The sequence below is a fragment of the Musca domestica genome, unplaced genomic scaffold (genome assembly GCF_030504385.1).
Source record: "Musca domestica strain aabys unplaced genomic scaffold, Musca_domestica.polishedcontigs.V.1.1 44, whole genome shotgun sequence".
Lineage (NCBI taxonomy): Eukaryota > Metazoa > Arthropoda > Insecta > Diptera > Muscidae > Musca > Musca domestica.
In genome coordinates this window covers 7,552,040-7,567,291 of record NW_026712334.1, presented here as the reverse complement: position 1 = coordinate 7,567,291, position 15,252 = coordinate 7,552,040, and the positions used below count along the sequence as shown (strand labels likewise).

The 15,252-nt window shown below is 36.0% G+C and overlaps 2 non-coding genes across 2 annotated transcripts; one reads left to right on the top strand and one right to left on the bottom strand.

Annotated features, from left to right (window-relative positions):
- Positions 1 to 4,551: 4,551 nt before the first annotated feature.
- Positions 4,552 to 4,707, bottom strand: TRNAY-GUA (transfer RNA tyrosine (anticodon GUA)). Its single transcript has 2 exons — positions 4,671 to 4,707; positions 4,552 to 4,587 (listed from the first exon to the last, which is right to left on the bottom strand). It is a non-coding gene; the product is annotated as a tRNA-Tyr (tRNA).
- Positions 4,708 to 5,399: 692 nt separating this feature from the next.
- TRNAY-GUA (transfer RNA tyrosine (anticodon GUA)) lies at positions 5,400 to 5,497 on the top strand. The gene is made up of 2 exons: positions 5,400 to 5,436; positions 5,462 to 5,497. It is a non-coding gene; the product is annotated as a tRNA-Tyr (tRNA).
- Positions 5,498 to 15,252: the final 9,755 nt, after the last annotated feature.

The window sequence follows — 15,252 nt, the reverse complement described above, 5'->3', positions numbered from 1 at the left end:
GATGATTTTTGCAACATTTTTTCACGGATTTGTCTAAAAATTGGTATTTGTGGATCATAATGGGTCCTAGTTCGTGTGGCGAAACATTGTAATTATAGGTCCACGTTTTGGTATAGCCCCCATATAACGGTACCTCCCGATATTCGGTATTTTGATGGTTTTTGCCACATTTTTTCACTGATTTGTCTAAAAATTGGTATTTGTGGGTCATAATGGGTCCTAGTTCGTGTGGCGAAACATTGTAATTATAGGTCCACGTTTTGGTGTAGCAACCATATAACGGTACCTCCCCATAATTGGCATTTTAATGGTTTTTGCCACAATTCTTCTAATGTTTCTTTTACCCTAAGGTGGAGGGTATTGAAAGTTTGGCCCGGCCGAACTTAATGTTTTTTTACTTGTTTAGATTTTAACAGAATTTATAAAGGATTTTTTTTTTTTTTGAAAATTGCCAAATTTATTCTAAATGGTGGAGGGTATTCAAAGTTCGGGCGGGCATTTTTTAGTACCTTCCATTCGTAGAAAATCGGTAGATGTTCTTAATATGAAATTAATTTTTTTTTATCAATTTTTATTCACTTCACCCTAGTATTCCCAAAAACAAAAAATAACGTATTTTTTTTTTTCCTAAAACCATGACAGAAACATGCCACCAGAAAAAAATAAAATCTTATTATTTTTTTTTTATTTTCTTCGTTGTCTGAGAGCCCAAGAAAAAATCCCACAATTAAGCCATTGACAACGTTTCAAAATGTTAAAGAAACAAATGAAACCAAACAAAGACTAGAAGAGAAACAACAACAACAGCACAAAAGTAGCAGAGTTACAACAAAACCCAAAAAAAAAAAAAACACAATGGTGTTTGGCATAAATTTGACATTTAAATGTCGATAACCTTTTAATTGTTGATGACATGCTTTCACTGCCAATAGAGCTCAGAGAGCAGAACCCACTTGAAGATAAGGGCAAAGTGTTAAAATCTCTCAAAGTCAAAGGTTCGAAACGATAAACAGAAATCTCATCAAATGTCATTTGAAACTACTTGTAATCTCTTTAATGAAGATGAATTTATTGAAATTTCTAGAGACACAAACTGGAAATAGAAATCAAGGTCAGCGCGGTAGGTAATGTGATAGGAGGGGGGAATGATTTCTTTGAAGGCGAGATGAAAGGTGATATTTTCTTAAAAGAAAAAAAACTTTTTGAAGGGGATTTTTTCTCCAGCGTCTGCCCTGAAGAGTAAGTTTTACAGCAAGTGGGTCGTTTATGTTTCGGTAGGAAAAGACACATTGGCTAAGGCCAAGTTCTCACCCTGTGACAAATTTAAGAAAAAGCAAAAGAAAAATGATGAAAAGAAAGCCAGATGGACGGACATCACTAGATCGACTCCAAATGTCATAAAATCGATTTGGTTCAAAGAGACATAGTTCTAAAACCGTTATTTCGATGACACACGTTTTGGCCGTATCAAATGGTACATATGGAGGATGAGGGTATAAAAAGTTAGAAAGTTTTAGTTGTAACTGATATATACAGGGCTGTCATAGAAAACAATTTTGTCACTATTGGTTTTAAAAACGACAAGAAAACATGCTTTGGTATCATGAAAATCAACGTTATCGGTTTTATTTTCGAATTAGAATTTTATCGGTTTTGGTTGTCATAGAAGCCAATGTTATTGGTTTTGTTATTGGAAATAAACCAAGTTGCTTAGAGCTGTCACTTTTCATTTGCTTTGGATTTTTTAAACAATTTTTAAAGGATATTCAAAGGACTAAAAATGTGGATTTTTTAAACAATTTTTAAAGGACTAGAAACTTAGATTTTTTAAAGAATTTTTAAAGGACTATAAACGTGGATTTTTTAAAGAATTTTTAAAGGACTATAGACGTGGATTTTTTAAAGAATTTTTAAAGGACTTAGACGTGGATTTTTTAAAGAATTTTTAAAGGACTATAGACGTGGATTTTTTAAAGAATTTTTAAAGGACTATAGACGTGGACTTTTAAAGAATTTTTAAAGGACTATAGACGTGGATTTTTTAAGGAATTTTTAAAGGACTATAGGCGTGGATTTTTTGAAGAATTTTTAAAGGACTATAGACATGGATTTTTTAAAGAATTCTTAAAGGATATTTAAAGGACTATAGACGTGGATTTTTTACAGAATTTTTAAAGGACTATAGACGTGGATTTTTTTAAAGAATTTTTAAAGGACTATATACGTGGATTTTTTAAAGGATATTTAAAGGACTATAAACGTGGATTTTTTACAGAATTTTTAAAGGACTATAGACGTGGATTTTTTTAAAGAATTTTTAAAGGACTATATACGTGGATTTTTTAAAGGATATTTAAAGGACTATAAACGTGGATTTTTTACAGAATTTTTAAAGGACTATAGACGTGGATTTTTTAAAGAATTTTTAAAGGATTATAGACGTGGATTTTTTAAAGAATTTTTAAAGGACTATAGACGTGGATTTTTTAAAGGATATTTAAAGGACTATAAACGTGGATTTTTTAAAGAATTTTTAAAGGATATTTAAAGGACTATAAACGTGGATTTTTTTTTAAAGAATTTTTAAAGGATATTTAAAGGACTATAAACGTGGATTTTTTTAAAGAATTTTTAAAGGATATTTAAAGGACCATAAACGTGGATTTTTTAAAGAATTTTTAAAGGATTTTAAAGGACCATAAACGTGGATTTTTTAAAGGATATTTAAAGGTGAAAGTAGTGAAATAACTGACTGACTGAGTGATTCAGATTTGGTACATAGGTACCATTTGGTATTATGTGAACGGATAGAGCTAAAAACGCTCTTAAATTTGGTATGAGAATCTAAGTTAGAAAGTAAGTTTGTTTTTGAAGGAGGTGATTGTGGAAATGTGTACAAAGTGTGCGAACTGCACTAAATGATACAAAATTTGGAACAGTTTGGTTAAGGGTGGACGAATAAAGCTGTAATTTTGAAATTTTGTTCTGAGGTCCCTGTTGATGGTAGGTTTGTGATAAAGATATCTTTTTTTCAATGTGTACTGCGAGTGCACGAAAAGTACTAAATAGTACTATATTTGATACAATTTGGTATTGGGTGAACAGATAGTAGTTTTGAATCTGAATTTTTGTATTAGGGTCGCTATTAATGTGTAGCCTTAACATATGGAGATTGTTTTGAAAGTATATTTTATAATTGTACGAAAAGTACTACTATATGGTACTAAATTGGGTATTGGGTGAAGGGAAAGAGATAAAATTCTGAAATTCGAAATTTAGATTACCGATGGTATCTGCGTTTGAGATTTGTCGGATATTTGGAAATATGTCCAATATCTGTACGAAAAGTACTAAATGGTACCAAATTTGGTATTGGATGAAGGGATAGGGCTGGAATTCTCAAATTTGATATTGAGATCTATGTTGGTATCTGGAATTGAGCTATGGAGAGGGTACTATGTACTATAATTGTACGAAAAGTACTAAATGGTACTAAGTTTAGTATTGAGCTAAGAGATAGAGCTGGAATCCCGAAAAATTCATTTTGTACTAAAAGCACTAAATGGCACTATAGTTGGTATTGGGTGATGGGAAAGTACTACAATCCTGAAATTTGATATAGATATCACTGTTGGTGTCTGGTATTGAGATATGGACTTGGGTTTGGAAATGCGTACTATAAATGTTCGAAAAGTACTAACTGGCACTGGATTTGGTATTGGGTGAAAGGATAGAGCTGGAATCCCGAAATTTGATATTCAGGTGTCTGTTGGTGATTTTGCAAATGTGTTATGTAGGTTACTGATGGTTTGGAAATATGTCCTATATCTGTACTAAAAGTACTAAATAGTACCAAATTTGGTATTGGATGAAGGGATAGGGCTGCAACCCTCAAATTTGATATTGAGGTCTAAATTGGTAACTGGAATTGAGATATAGAGGGCGGTTTTGGTAATGTGTACTATAATTGTACGAAAAGTACTAAATGGTACTAAATTTGGTATTGAGGGAAGAGATAGAAATCGAAACCCAAAATTTAATTTTGAGGTCTATGTTGGTATCTGGAATTCAGATATGGATTAATTTGTTATTGGATGAAGGGAAAGGACTACAATCCTAAAATTTAATACGGATGTCGCTGTTGGTGCCTGGTGTTGAGATATGGAGTTGCTTTAGGAAATTCGTACTATAAATGTTCGAAAAGTACTAACTGGCACTATATTTGGTACTGGGAGAAGGGAGCTGGAATCCCAAAATTTGATATCTCTGTTGGTATCTGGTGGTGATTTTGCAAATGTGCACTTTTTTCCGAAAAGTACTAAATGGTACTAATTTTGGATCATTGTTAGTGTTTCGGATGGAGATATGTAGATTGTTTTGCATAAATATGGTATTAGGTGAAGTTAAAAAGTTGAAATTTTGAAATTTGATATTTATTGCGAGACATCTATCTCAGCTACCTTAAATTTTTAGAAAAAAAAAATTGGAATTTTTTTCGGTATAGAAAATGTATGTAATAGAAGTATCCCTAAAACAAAAAAATATTCATTCTCCTTCGAGCCGGATTTGAACCAGCGACCTATGGATGTCTGCAACCCAGAGTTTGTGTTGATTCGAAGCTTTTGAGGGCAACGAATGCGAACCGAATTTGATGTTTTGGTGCATCACGACTACAGTCCACCGCTCTACCAACTGAGCTATCGAAGGCAGTTGACGGCAGTCAGCTTAAATTCCATTTTGCAATTTCCTCAAAAACACACTCACACACACACACCGACTGAGCGAAACGATAAAGCAATTTGTTATAAATAAATACATTTGGAGAAAAACTAAATATCTAAAAATAAATAGCCATCCAGCCAGCCAGCCAGCAAATGGAGAAAAGAAAGACGACGATGAAATAATTGCTAAAAATATCATGCAATTCAAATACGTAACGGAACGTAATTGGCCCTCCCAACCCACAGCGAAGTTGTCAGCAAATGTCTCAGCTAGAGAAAATGAATGCTCTTTACCAATCCCCCCAATCATTTGCCCAATCTTCCCCACCAAAGTGAATAAAATACTACGCCCACCCGTTGCCACCACCACTGCTTTCTCTTCTTGGCTTCTGCAGTTAACAAACAAACCGATACCTACTGATACACCGGCACGAACGTCATCGTCGTGCATTTCACATTTATTCGGCTGCTTAGTCACAATCGCATTTCATAGATACTTTTCTTGTTTCGTGTGCTGACGCAAAATTGTGTGTAAGTGTGTGCCTGTATCTGTGTGTGCGGGGTGTTTTCTACGGGGTGTTGTTGCTATTTGTTAGATCACTTTCTTCGTTGTTTGCTTTTTATTTGTTTTTGTGTGCTCAGTGTTTGTATTGGAATTTTGCCAGCCACTTTGTATAACCTTCGATAGCTCAGTTGGTAGAGCGGTGGACTGTAGAATGTAAATGTATACAAATGTGGAAATCCATAGGTCGCTGGTTCAAATCCGGCTCGAAGGAGTAATTTTATATTTTTAAGTTTTTTGACTTTTAAAATTTTATTACAAATTTTTGAATTTTTTAATACCACTGTGCGACAAACAAAGTTGATTATGAAAGTAGTGTTTTATTTTTGTAAAAGTGAAGTCACTTAAATAGAGGTGGGAAGTTACCATACTTTAACATTTTTTTGAGATTTCCTGATTTCATATTCATATCAGGCTTCTTATTAAGAGAAACATTTGAGCATAGCAAGTAGTAAAGAATTGCTAAATTGGTGTTCGCTTGATTGAGTGGACCGATATTGTCCATTTTCGAACTTGACCTAGAAGTGACGCAAATATTGGGATTTGCAAAATTTGAGCAAAATCGGACTATTGCTTCTTTTTATGTGCACAAAATATTTTTTTTTTGAAAATTTCGACCTTTTTTGGGGGAGTTACCCGAAGGAGTGGACCAATACATTCCATTTTCCCACCAGACCTTGGGCTAATAAAATTATTGGGATGTGTGAAATTTGACTATCTAATTAAATATCGGACTCTTACGTCACATTTTATTAGAGTTGTAATTATTCAAAATTTTGACCCTTTGTGAGGGAGGTCCCTGATGGAGTGGACCTAGCACTGATGAAAATATTATGATTCGCAAAGTTCGAGCAAAATCGGATTATCCTTTTTTTTCTGTGCAATAAATTATTTTCTTTAAAAATTTTGAGTTCACATTTGGTGACTAGCGTGAGGCTACAAATTTCGATCAAAATAATCCTCGTATTTGTACCACTAAAATTGACATAAAATGAAGGAATATTAATCTGAAAATTAAAAAGAACAAGTAAAAAAAATGTAAGTTCGGCCGGGCCGAACTTTTAATACCCCCCACCATTTGGTACAAATATGGCAATTTCCAAAAAATAAAAGCCGTTAAAAATTCTGTTAAAATATTAAAAATACCGAATGCTTATACGACGACGTGGGCCTGCATAGGCAACTTTTGTCATAAGTTGTTACAATATTTAAATGCGAAACTTGAAGAAAAATCTGTTTATAATGTAGCTAAAATCATCAAAATACCAAATATGGGGAGTACCGTTATTTGGGGGCTATACGAAGACGTGGACCTGCACAGACAATTTTCTGGCATCGGCTGAAGTATCCATTACTAACATTAAATACCAAATTTGAAACGATTCCGCTAAATAATGTCGCTAAAATCATCAAAATACCGAATATCGAGGGGTACGGTATATGGGGGCTATATGAAGACGTGGACCTATATGGCCCATTTTCTGTTTTATGCTGCAGTATCTATTACGAACTTCAAATACCAAATTTGGAACGATTCCGCTAAATAATGTCGCTAAAATCAATAAAATACCGAATCTCGGGGGTACCGTTATTTGGGGCCTATACGAATACGTGGACCTGCACAGACAATTTTCTGGCATGGGCTGAAGTATCCATTACTAACATCAAATACCAAATATGTAACAATCCCGGTAAATAATGTCGCTAAAATCTTCAAAATACCGAATATCGAGGGGTACGGTATATGGGGGCTATATGAAGACGTGGACCTATATGGCCCATTTTCTGTTTTATGCTGCAGTATCTATTACGAACTTCAAATACCAAATTTGGAACGATTCCGCTAAATAATGTCGCTAAAATCATCAAAATACCGAATATCGGGAGGTACCGTTATATGGGGGCTATATGAAGACGTGGACCTACATGGCTAATTTTTTGACCTAGGATGTAGTATCCATTACGAACTTCAAATGCCAAATTTGAAACAATTCCGGTAAATAATGTCGCTAAAATCATCAAAATACCGAATATCAAGGGGTACGGTATATGGGGGCTATATGAAGACGTGGACCTATATGGCCCATTTTCTGTTTTATGCTGCAGTATCTATTACGAACTTCAAATACCAAATTTGGAACGATTCCGGCGAATAATGTCGCTAAAATCATCAAAATACCGAATATCGGGAGGTACCGTTATATGGGAGCTATATGATAACTTGGACCTACATGGCCCATTTACGAACTTAACCTGCCTACTGGCAAAATATACATGTGTGTAAAATTTTAGCCTTTTATCTCAATTTGTTCGAAAGATAGCGTGATTACAACAGACAGGCAGACGGACAGACAGACAGACGAACAGGGCTAAATCGTCTTAGAATTTTACACTGATCAAGAATATATATACTTTGTTGGGCCTGACATGAGTATTTCGAGGAGTTACAAACGGAATGACAAAATTAATATACCCTCCATAGTATGGTGGAGGGTATAAAAATAAAATAGAAGAGGGATTTAGGTGACTTCCAAAAAGCCAATGCACTTGTCTTCTATTTTTAGCTCTACTTTCATAATTTAATGGGTGTTTCCAGAAATTTTTGAAAAAAAAAAAAATCATAATGACACACAGTGTAATTAACCCATTTATGTCCATTGTGAAATATTTTAGAAGACCCACGTTGTGATAATACAGTTCTAACATTTCCTTGCATAAAATCGCCGATTAATGTCGGTGATAAAAATTACATTAAACTAATTCTTTTTGATGACCACTTCCATCTTTCGAAATATGACTAGTCATTCTTTTTAGAAATTTCATTTTCTTTATTGCTGAATTGATCTAATCGCTGAGCAGGCAGGCAGCTGCAAGCGACCGTCATTATCCTTTGTTTGTGGCTCAATTAAGCAAAAAACACTTTGCCGGTTGTAAACTCAAGCCCCGCACTCCATCTCTCCAATATTACCACACCGGAATACCGGCTGTCATTTTTCGAACATTTATTCATGCACACATTACACACAGAAACACACACACACATTGGAAAGGACAATGATTTGAAAGGTTTTGCGATAACAACGTTGGCAGACAATTCTATTTTGACTTTTATTTCATAGAAATAGACTGTGTACTCTCCCTCACTCTCTCCCTTACTCTCTCTAGCTCTCTTCTGCATATTTATTGTCCACTTGTTGGACACTTTAGATTTGGACACAAAACTGACACTTGCTTAGATATATATATATATATATATATATATATATATATATATATATATATATATATATATATATATATATATATATATATATATATATATATATATATATATATATATATATATATATATATATATATATATATATATATATATATATATATATATATATATATATGTGTGTGTGTGTATGTGTTTGGCTGGTGAATGACACATGTCCTTGTTTCCATTTTTAGGCCAACATTTGTGTGTTTGTGTTGGCTTTTAGGGCCAAAAGGACAAAGACCGTCCTCTACACAGCAGTCAAACGTTGTAGCACATGTTCTATTGCCACCTTTGCCATGTGTTGGTTGGGGAGGGAGAGAGGGGAGTTGAGGTTGATAATGTGGTCTGCTTTCAAAGGGGATATGAGGTAGTCCTTTTAATGTAAAACAATCAACATTTTTAAAAGCTAAACACTAAAACCGGAGATGTCTACTCTAAAAGCCAACAATAAAATGTGGGCGTAAGTCAAAGGGAGTACGGAGGGGTAGAGGGAGGTTGGTGCTGTGACTTTTGTCTCGCCATCTATTGCCAAGCTGTCTGTCTGCCCATGGAAAATGACAAACGACCTGGACGAAAGCTTTTTGTCATTTTTGGTAGTTGTAATCAAACATACACTCACACATACCAACGCACATACACTCTGGTATTATATATTTGAATTATACATGTTCCGTTCTTCCTTCACCCCTTAAAATTGAATATAATTTTATTCATGACCAAACGCTGGAGGACAGTGGGACAAATTTGATATGGCCAAGAAGCTATATTTTAATGGAGAGGAAGCAATGATACTTCTATAGCCTCTCCATATATTAGAAGGGAAACAGCACAGATTTTCAATTGTCCGACTTTTTGGCCAAAAGACTATATTTTAAAAGAAACTCGAATAATTTTGTAGACGAATTATGAAACAAAAGGATTTAGATCCATGAAGTAGCCATACTGGCTGTGAAACAAGGAGTCATAGGGGACCTGGAGAACAAGGAGCCTAACCATATATTAGCAAGGAAGCAGTATGTCTTTTCAATGGTCGGCCATTGAGGCAGAAGTTTTTCCAAATACGAGCTGAGAATATAATTAGGATATCTCTTCATATTCGAACATGGAACCAGGAGGCCTTCCATATACAAGCTAGGAACGGGGAGTCTTTACACAGACGAACTGGGTACCAGATAGTCTTTCAATAGGCAATGTGAGAAGTAGGAGATATCTCCGTAATCGGGTTTGGAACCTGGAAGTTTTTATACCCTCCACCATAGTATGGGGGGTATATTAAATTTTCATTCCGTTTGTAACACCTCGAAATATACATCTTAGACCCCACAAAGTATATATATTCTTGATCAGCATAAAATTCTATGTCGATTTAGCGATGTCCGTCCGTCTATCCGGCTGTCCGTCTGTGGAAATCACTCTAGCATCTGAACGAATTAAAGTAGATTGATAAAATTTTACTCAAATGTATATTATGTCTGCAGGACTTTTGGTATTGAAAATGGGCCATGTAGGTCCACGTTTTGTTATAGCCCCCATGTAACGATACCTCCCGATATTCGGTATTTTAATGATTTTATGGACATTTTTTCACCGGAATTGGTTCAAATTTGGTATTTGAAGTTCATAATAGATACTGCAGCCTATGAAAGAAAATTGTCTGTGCAGGTCTACCTCTTCGTAAAGCCCCCATACCTCCCGATATTCGGTATTTAGATGATTTTTGCGACAATATTCACCGGAATTGTTTCAAATTTGGTACTTGAAGTTCGTAATGTATACTACAGCCTAAGACAGAAAATTGTCTGTGCAGGTCCACGTCTTCGTATAGCCCCCATATAACGGTACCTCGCGATATTCGACACTTTGTTGATTTTACCGACATTATTCACCGGAATTCTTTCAAATTTGGTATTTAAAGTTTGTAGAGGATACTACAGCCTATGACAGAAAATTGTCTGTGCAAGTCCACGTCTTCGTATAGCCCCCATATAACGGTACATCCCGATATTCGGATTCGGTATTTTGATGATTTTAGCTACATTATTTACCGATTTTTTTTTTTTTTTTTTTTTTGTTAATTTTCGCATTTCAATATTGTAATGGCTTTTGACAAAAGATACCTATGCAGATCCACGTCGTCGTATAGACCCTAATGTACCAGCTACATTCGGTATTTTTACGATGTTAACAGAATTTTGAACGTATTTTATTGTTTTTGAGAATTGCCAAATTCGTTCCAAATGGTGGAGGTTATTCAAAGTCCGGCCCGTTCCAGAGAAAAAATGTCTAGTCCCTTCAGAGACGACATAAAAAGCATGTGCTTATTTCAGTAGACGAGCTAGGAAATAGGGAGATCCTTCTATAGACGAATTGGGATTTTTCTGAAGACGAACTAGGAAACCACAGAAGGGAGAGGTAGGGAGCTAAACATTTCACACACGAACTGGGGAACATGACGTTTTGCTATAGAGTAGCTGAGAAGAAGAATGACTTTCCATAGACGGAGTAGGAAAATGGGAGTTCTTCCATAGACTCACAAGCAAATAGTGAGTTTTCTATAGACGTGTTGGGAAGCAGGGAACCTTTCTATGCATTAGCTTGGAAGAATTACGTAGACATGTCGGGTTATTGACGAAGTATAAGCTACCTCAACACATCGTAACAGACGATATGAATTTAAACGGGAACTCAGATTGATCGACATCGAATGGTGATGAGTTGAAGAAAATTGGAATTAAGGAAAGATTTGATTGTTCGGGTTGTATACGATCACAAATTATGTGTTGGTGTTCGAATTACAGATGATTCGAATTTAATCGGGAACTCAGATGTTCCAAACGTAGTTCAAATATTGATAGTGAATTATTGTTAGTCAAAAACTTAATTGCTACCCAGTCTCAATCTTGTAGCCATTAGTGACGGTGACGAGAGGTGAGCTACTGATCCTAACCTGAGCGTTTCCTATGTATCTTATATGAGCTGGACTTCTGCACTCGAACATCGCCACAGTAAGTTATCGTCTCAAACACGAAAAAAGTGCACTACAAGTTCCCGTGGTACGTCCAATAAGACCTGGACACCAATATATCAGAGTTCCCGATTTCTTACAAATCTTCAAAATTCCGAACACCAACATCGTAATTCCTAATTACATACAACTGGTCGACATCTGGCTATTGCGATACCTGATAGACGGGGTTTTCTAACTCGAACGTTCCAAACCTTCGATGATAGAAGAGAAGTTGGTCCTCCCTGTAGGGAAGACCTTATAATTGGCCCTGTGCCATGCACGTGGCTTTCCCTATTATCTACGAATCCAGCTCTGCTTAGGAAAATTTAGAGCACTTGCATTAAAGAAATTTATCTATTCAACTAAAGTCGATGGATTCATATACAATTCTGTTGGCCGGTAAGCGCTAGGTTCCATCTTCTCCATGACAAATCCGCTGCAGTAACAAACCATCACTAAATGAGACTAGAACCACCAAGTAGATGAGAATTATTTACCTTATGTTCTTTGTTGGTAGCAGAATTTTCAATGGCACTGCTAACGTATGCTTGGTTAGTCTATATTGCCCTCATTGCTACCGTCGCATGTTCTTGCTGTTGTGATGAATCCATACTACATTGGTAGAAATTTTTAGATGAACTGCAGTAGAACGGCTCTATAAAAGACCGGAGTATTTTGGTAGAAGTGGAAGAGATTTAAGCTCAATGAAGTCGAGGTAGAAACTATCTTAAGCTGAAACTGTTGACAGAATGCCGGTAATTCATTCCGAATAGAGTGATTGGCTTTATTTTACACGACTTATTTATTATTCCTAACTTCGATTCTAGTGGAATCCTTATAGTCCTCTTTCTTTGACCCAATTAAAAATGTATAACTTGTTATATTTAGTAAACCTTTTTTTCACACATTTTGTCCCGTGTAGCTATTTTCAAGTTTGACAATTCTCCTGTCAACCATTTCCCCTTTGCTTGTTTATCCTATGTCAATATTTACATTAAATGTGTTGATAATATCGTTTAGAAATCGTTATTCTTTTCTCCATATGCCCACATACATACATGTGTACATTCTCAATCCAAATAAACAATTTGATAACATTTGCATATCAAGGGGGCCAAGTAACCATAAATTATCTTTTGTTTGATAGGCATTTCCTTGTAGAACCTGTGTAGTATCCTGTTCCTTTTCCCATAGAATATTTGTTGGAGTTATTCGAGATTATTTGGGTCACATTTTCCTTAGTTTGATTTATTAGATTTGTAGAAAATAAGGATATATGTGCCAGAAAGACACTGTGAGTTTGGCCGAAATTCGGAAGAAAGTCCTTAGTCCTTATGGATAACTTGTGGTGGGGAGCTCTTTTAGAAAAAAAAAAACAGGGAATTGATTGGAATAAGAGAGATAGAAATTTTGATCGTTATGTACTTTGCAATGGAAAGAATCTTGCCTAATATGGTGCAATCATTTTTACACTAGATGGCGCCCCAACAACACCCACAAAATTTTTGACATTCAGATGTCGTTTGCTTTCGACGACATGAAACAGGTAATTCTATTTTCATTTAATGTAAAAAATCAACAACTGTTTACCGAAATGAGATCCTAAAATGGTTATAAGTGTGAGATTTTTTTATATTGTCTACAGTTGCAAATAAATGGCGTTTCTAGACCATCTACATAAATACTGAATTAGAGGTGGCGTTAATTCTAAGTGGCGCCATTAAACACTTCTTGGCAACTAAACTTTGGACAAGTTCTAAATTTTTTTCAAGGTGGTGCAAAAGTAAGCTTCCGATGTTTTTTGGCTGTAATTTAAAAATTGAAAAAAATCGATTGTGGATTTTTTCATGTCATGTTAATAGCCACCACCACAGTTAATTGTAATTTGAGTCCTTTCTATGGCATTTTCCATCACTTTGGCCAAAACTTTCGGCGATAGGTCTTAAGATTCTTGACTCATATTTTCTTTAAGCGCTGAAAGAGTCAGATGCTTGTTGACATAAGCCCCCAAAAGAGCTGCAAAAAAAAGAAGTCTGGAGTCGCCAAATCAGGCGATCTTGCTGACCAGTGGAAATCGCTAAAACGGGAGATTAGGCGCATCTTTCAGCATATCGGTTGCGGCACGTACAGTGTGTCCGCTTGCACCCTCCTGTTGGAACCACATGTTTTTCAATCCCAACTCATCAAGTTGTGGCAAGAAGAAGAAGTCGTTAATCATTGCTGTGTAGCGCTCACCATTCCCAGTAACCGTTTGGCCCGCGACATCTTCGAAGAAAACAGGTCCGATGACTTCTCCAGCGAAAACAGCATATCATACAATAACTTTGAGCGGGTGGTTATACGCGGATTTTCAGTGCACCAGAAGCGTAAATTTTGCTTATTTATGTACCCGATCAGATGGAAATGGGCCTCACTACTCATGATTATTTTGATGAAAAATCATCTTCTTCTTTGTGGTGATTAAGGATGGCTTGAGCGCATGTTAGACGCGATTGACGGGCACCTAACTAACAACTGAAGTGCCATCTGGACTTTGTACGGAAACATCTTCAAATCTTGTAGTAAAATTCGCTGTAAAGATCGTGATACCCATTTGCGTGGCATGTCGTCTAGTCGATGTCGACGGCGCTTCCATGACATCACAGGAGAACGGATGCTCCGGGGTCTGCCAGGCCTGGCAGCATCTTTTGTTGTGCCAGTCTCTTTGAGGCGAGCGGCTAAACGTCGCAGTGATTCACTAGTAGGCGTTGGACGCCCAGGAAATCTACGACGAAATTCACGTTGTGGCAAAGTCACCGACCGATTATTGGTCAAATAAATAGACACCAATATTCCGCGTTCTGGAGCAGCAGCAGAGCAAGATTGTTTAATAACGTGTATTTCGCATGTGTTTACTACAAATATGTCAAAACAGAAGTGACATAAGGGGCCAATCGTAAAATTTATAGCATTTTCTGGATAGGAGGATTACTTTTGAGCCACCTTGTACATTTCCAAGAAAGTGCAGGAAAAGCCAACTGGTAAAAAAAGTCAAAACCAGATGGCGCCAGTATTTCAAACCCCTTACCAACGATCTTTGCCAATATAATGTTATCATATTTGGCTGCAAAATTCTTCTCCCGAGCATCCATATAATGACTTGCAGATGGCTTTGGTTTTTCGACGACAAAGAATTAGTTCTTCGCATTAAAATGAATGGAAGAATGAAAGCGGAAAGAGATTAACGAGATGAAATTCAAATAGTTACAGAAATAAAGAAATTTCGATGTAGTTTGACGAGGGTAGTACAGGATGAGAAAAAACTGCAACAAAGTCAAATGCAACAACTTTTTACTTTTTTTTTAATTCAATTGAATGAAAGCAAAAAAAAAAATCGGAAATAGAATCAAATTTTAGAATACGTTTAGATTTGATCGAATTGGTCACGATTTGGCAAGAATTATGGCCTTCAAACGACCAATGAAACCGTCACACTCTGCCCGAATGTTGCTCTGCGATATTTTGGCCCATTCCCGGCGAAGCGCTTGCTGAGTTGATCGACACTTTTGTATTTTTAGTACCAATCTTGCTTTCCAAAACACTCCGGATACAATAGTCGAACAGATTGGCATCCGCAGATTTTTTTGGCCATTGTTCACTGGAAATGAAGCGAGGAACCCCAGTTTGTAACCATGCATGGGTGGCGCGTGCTGAGTGC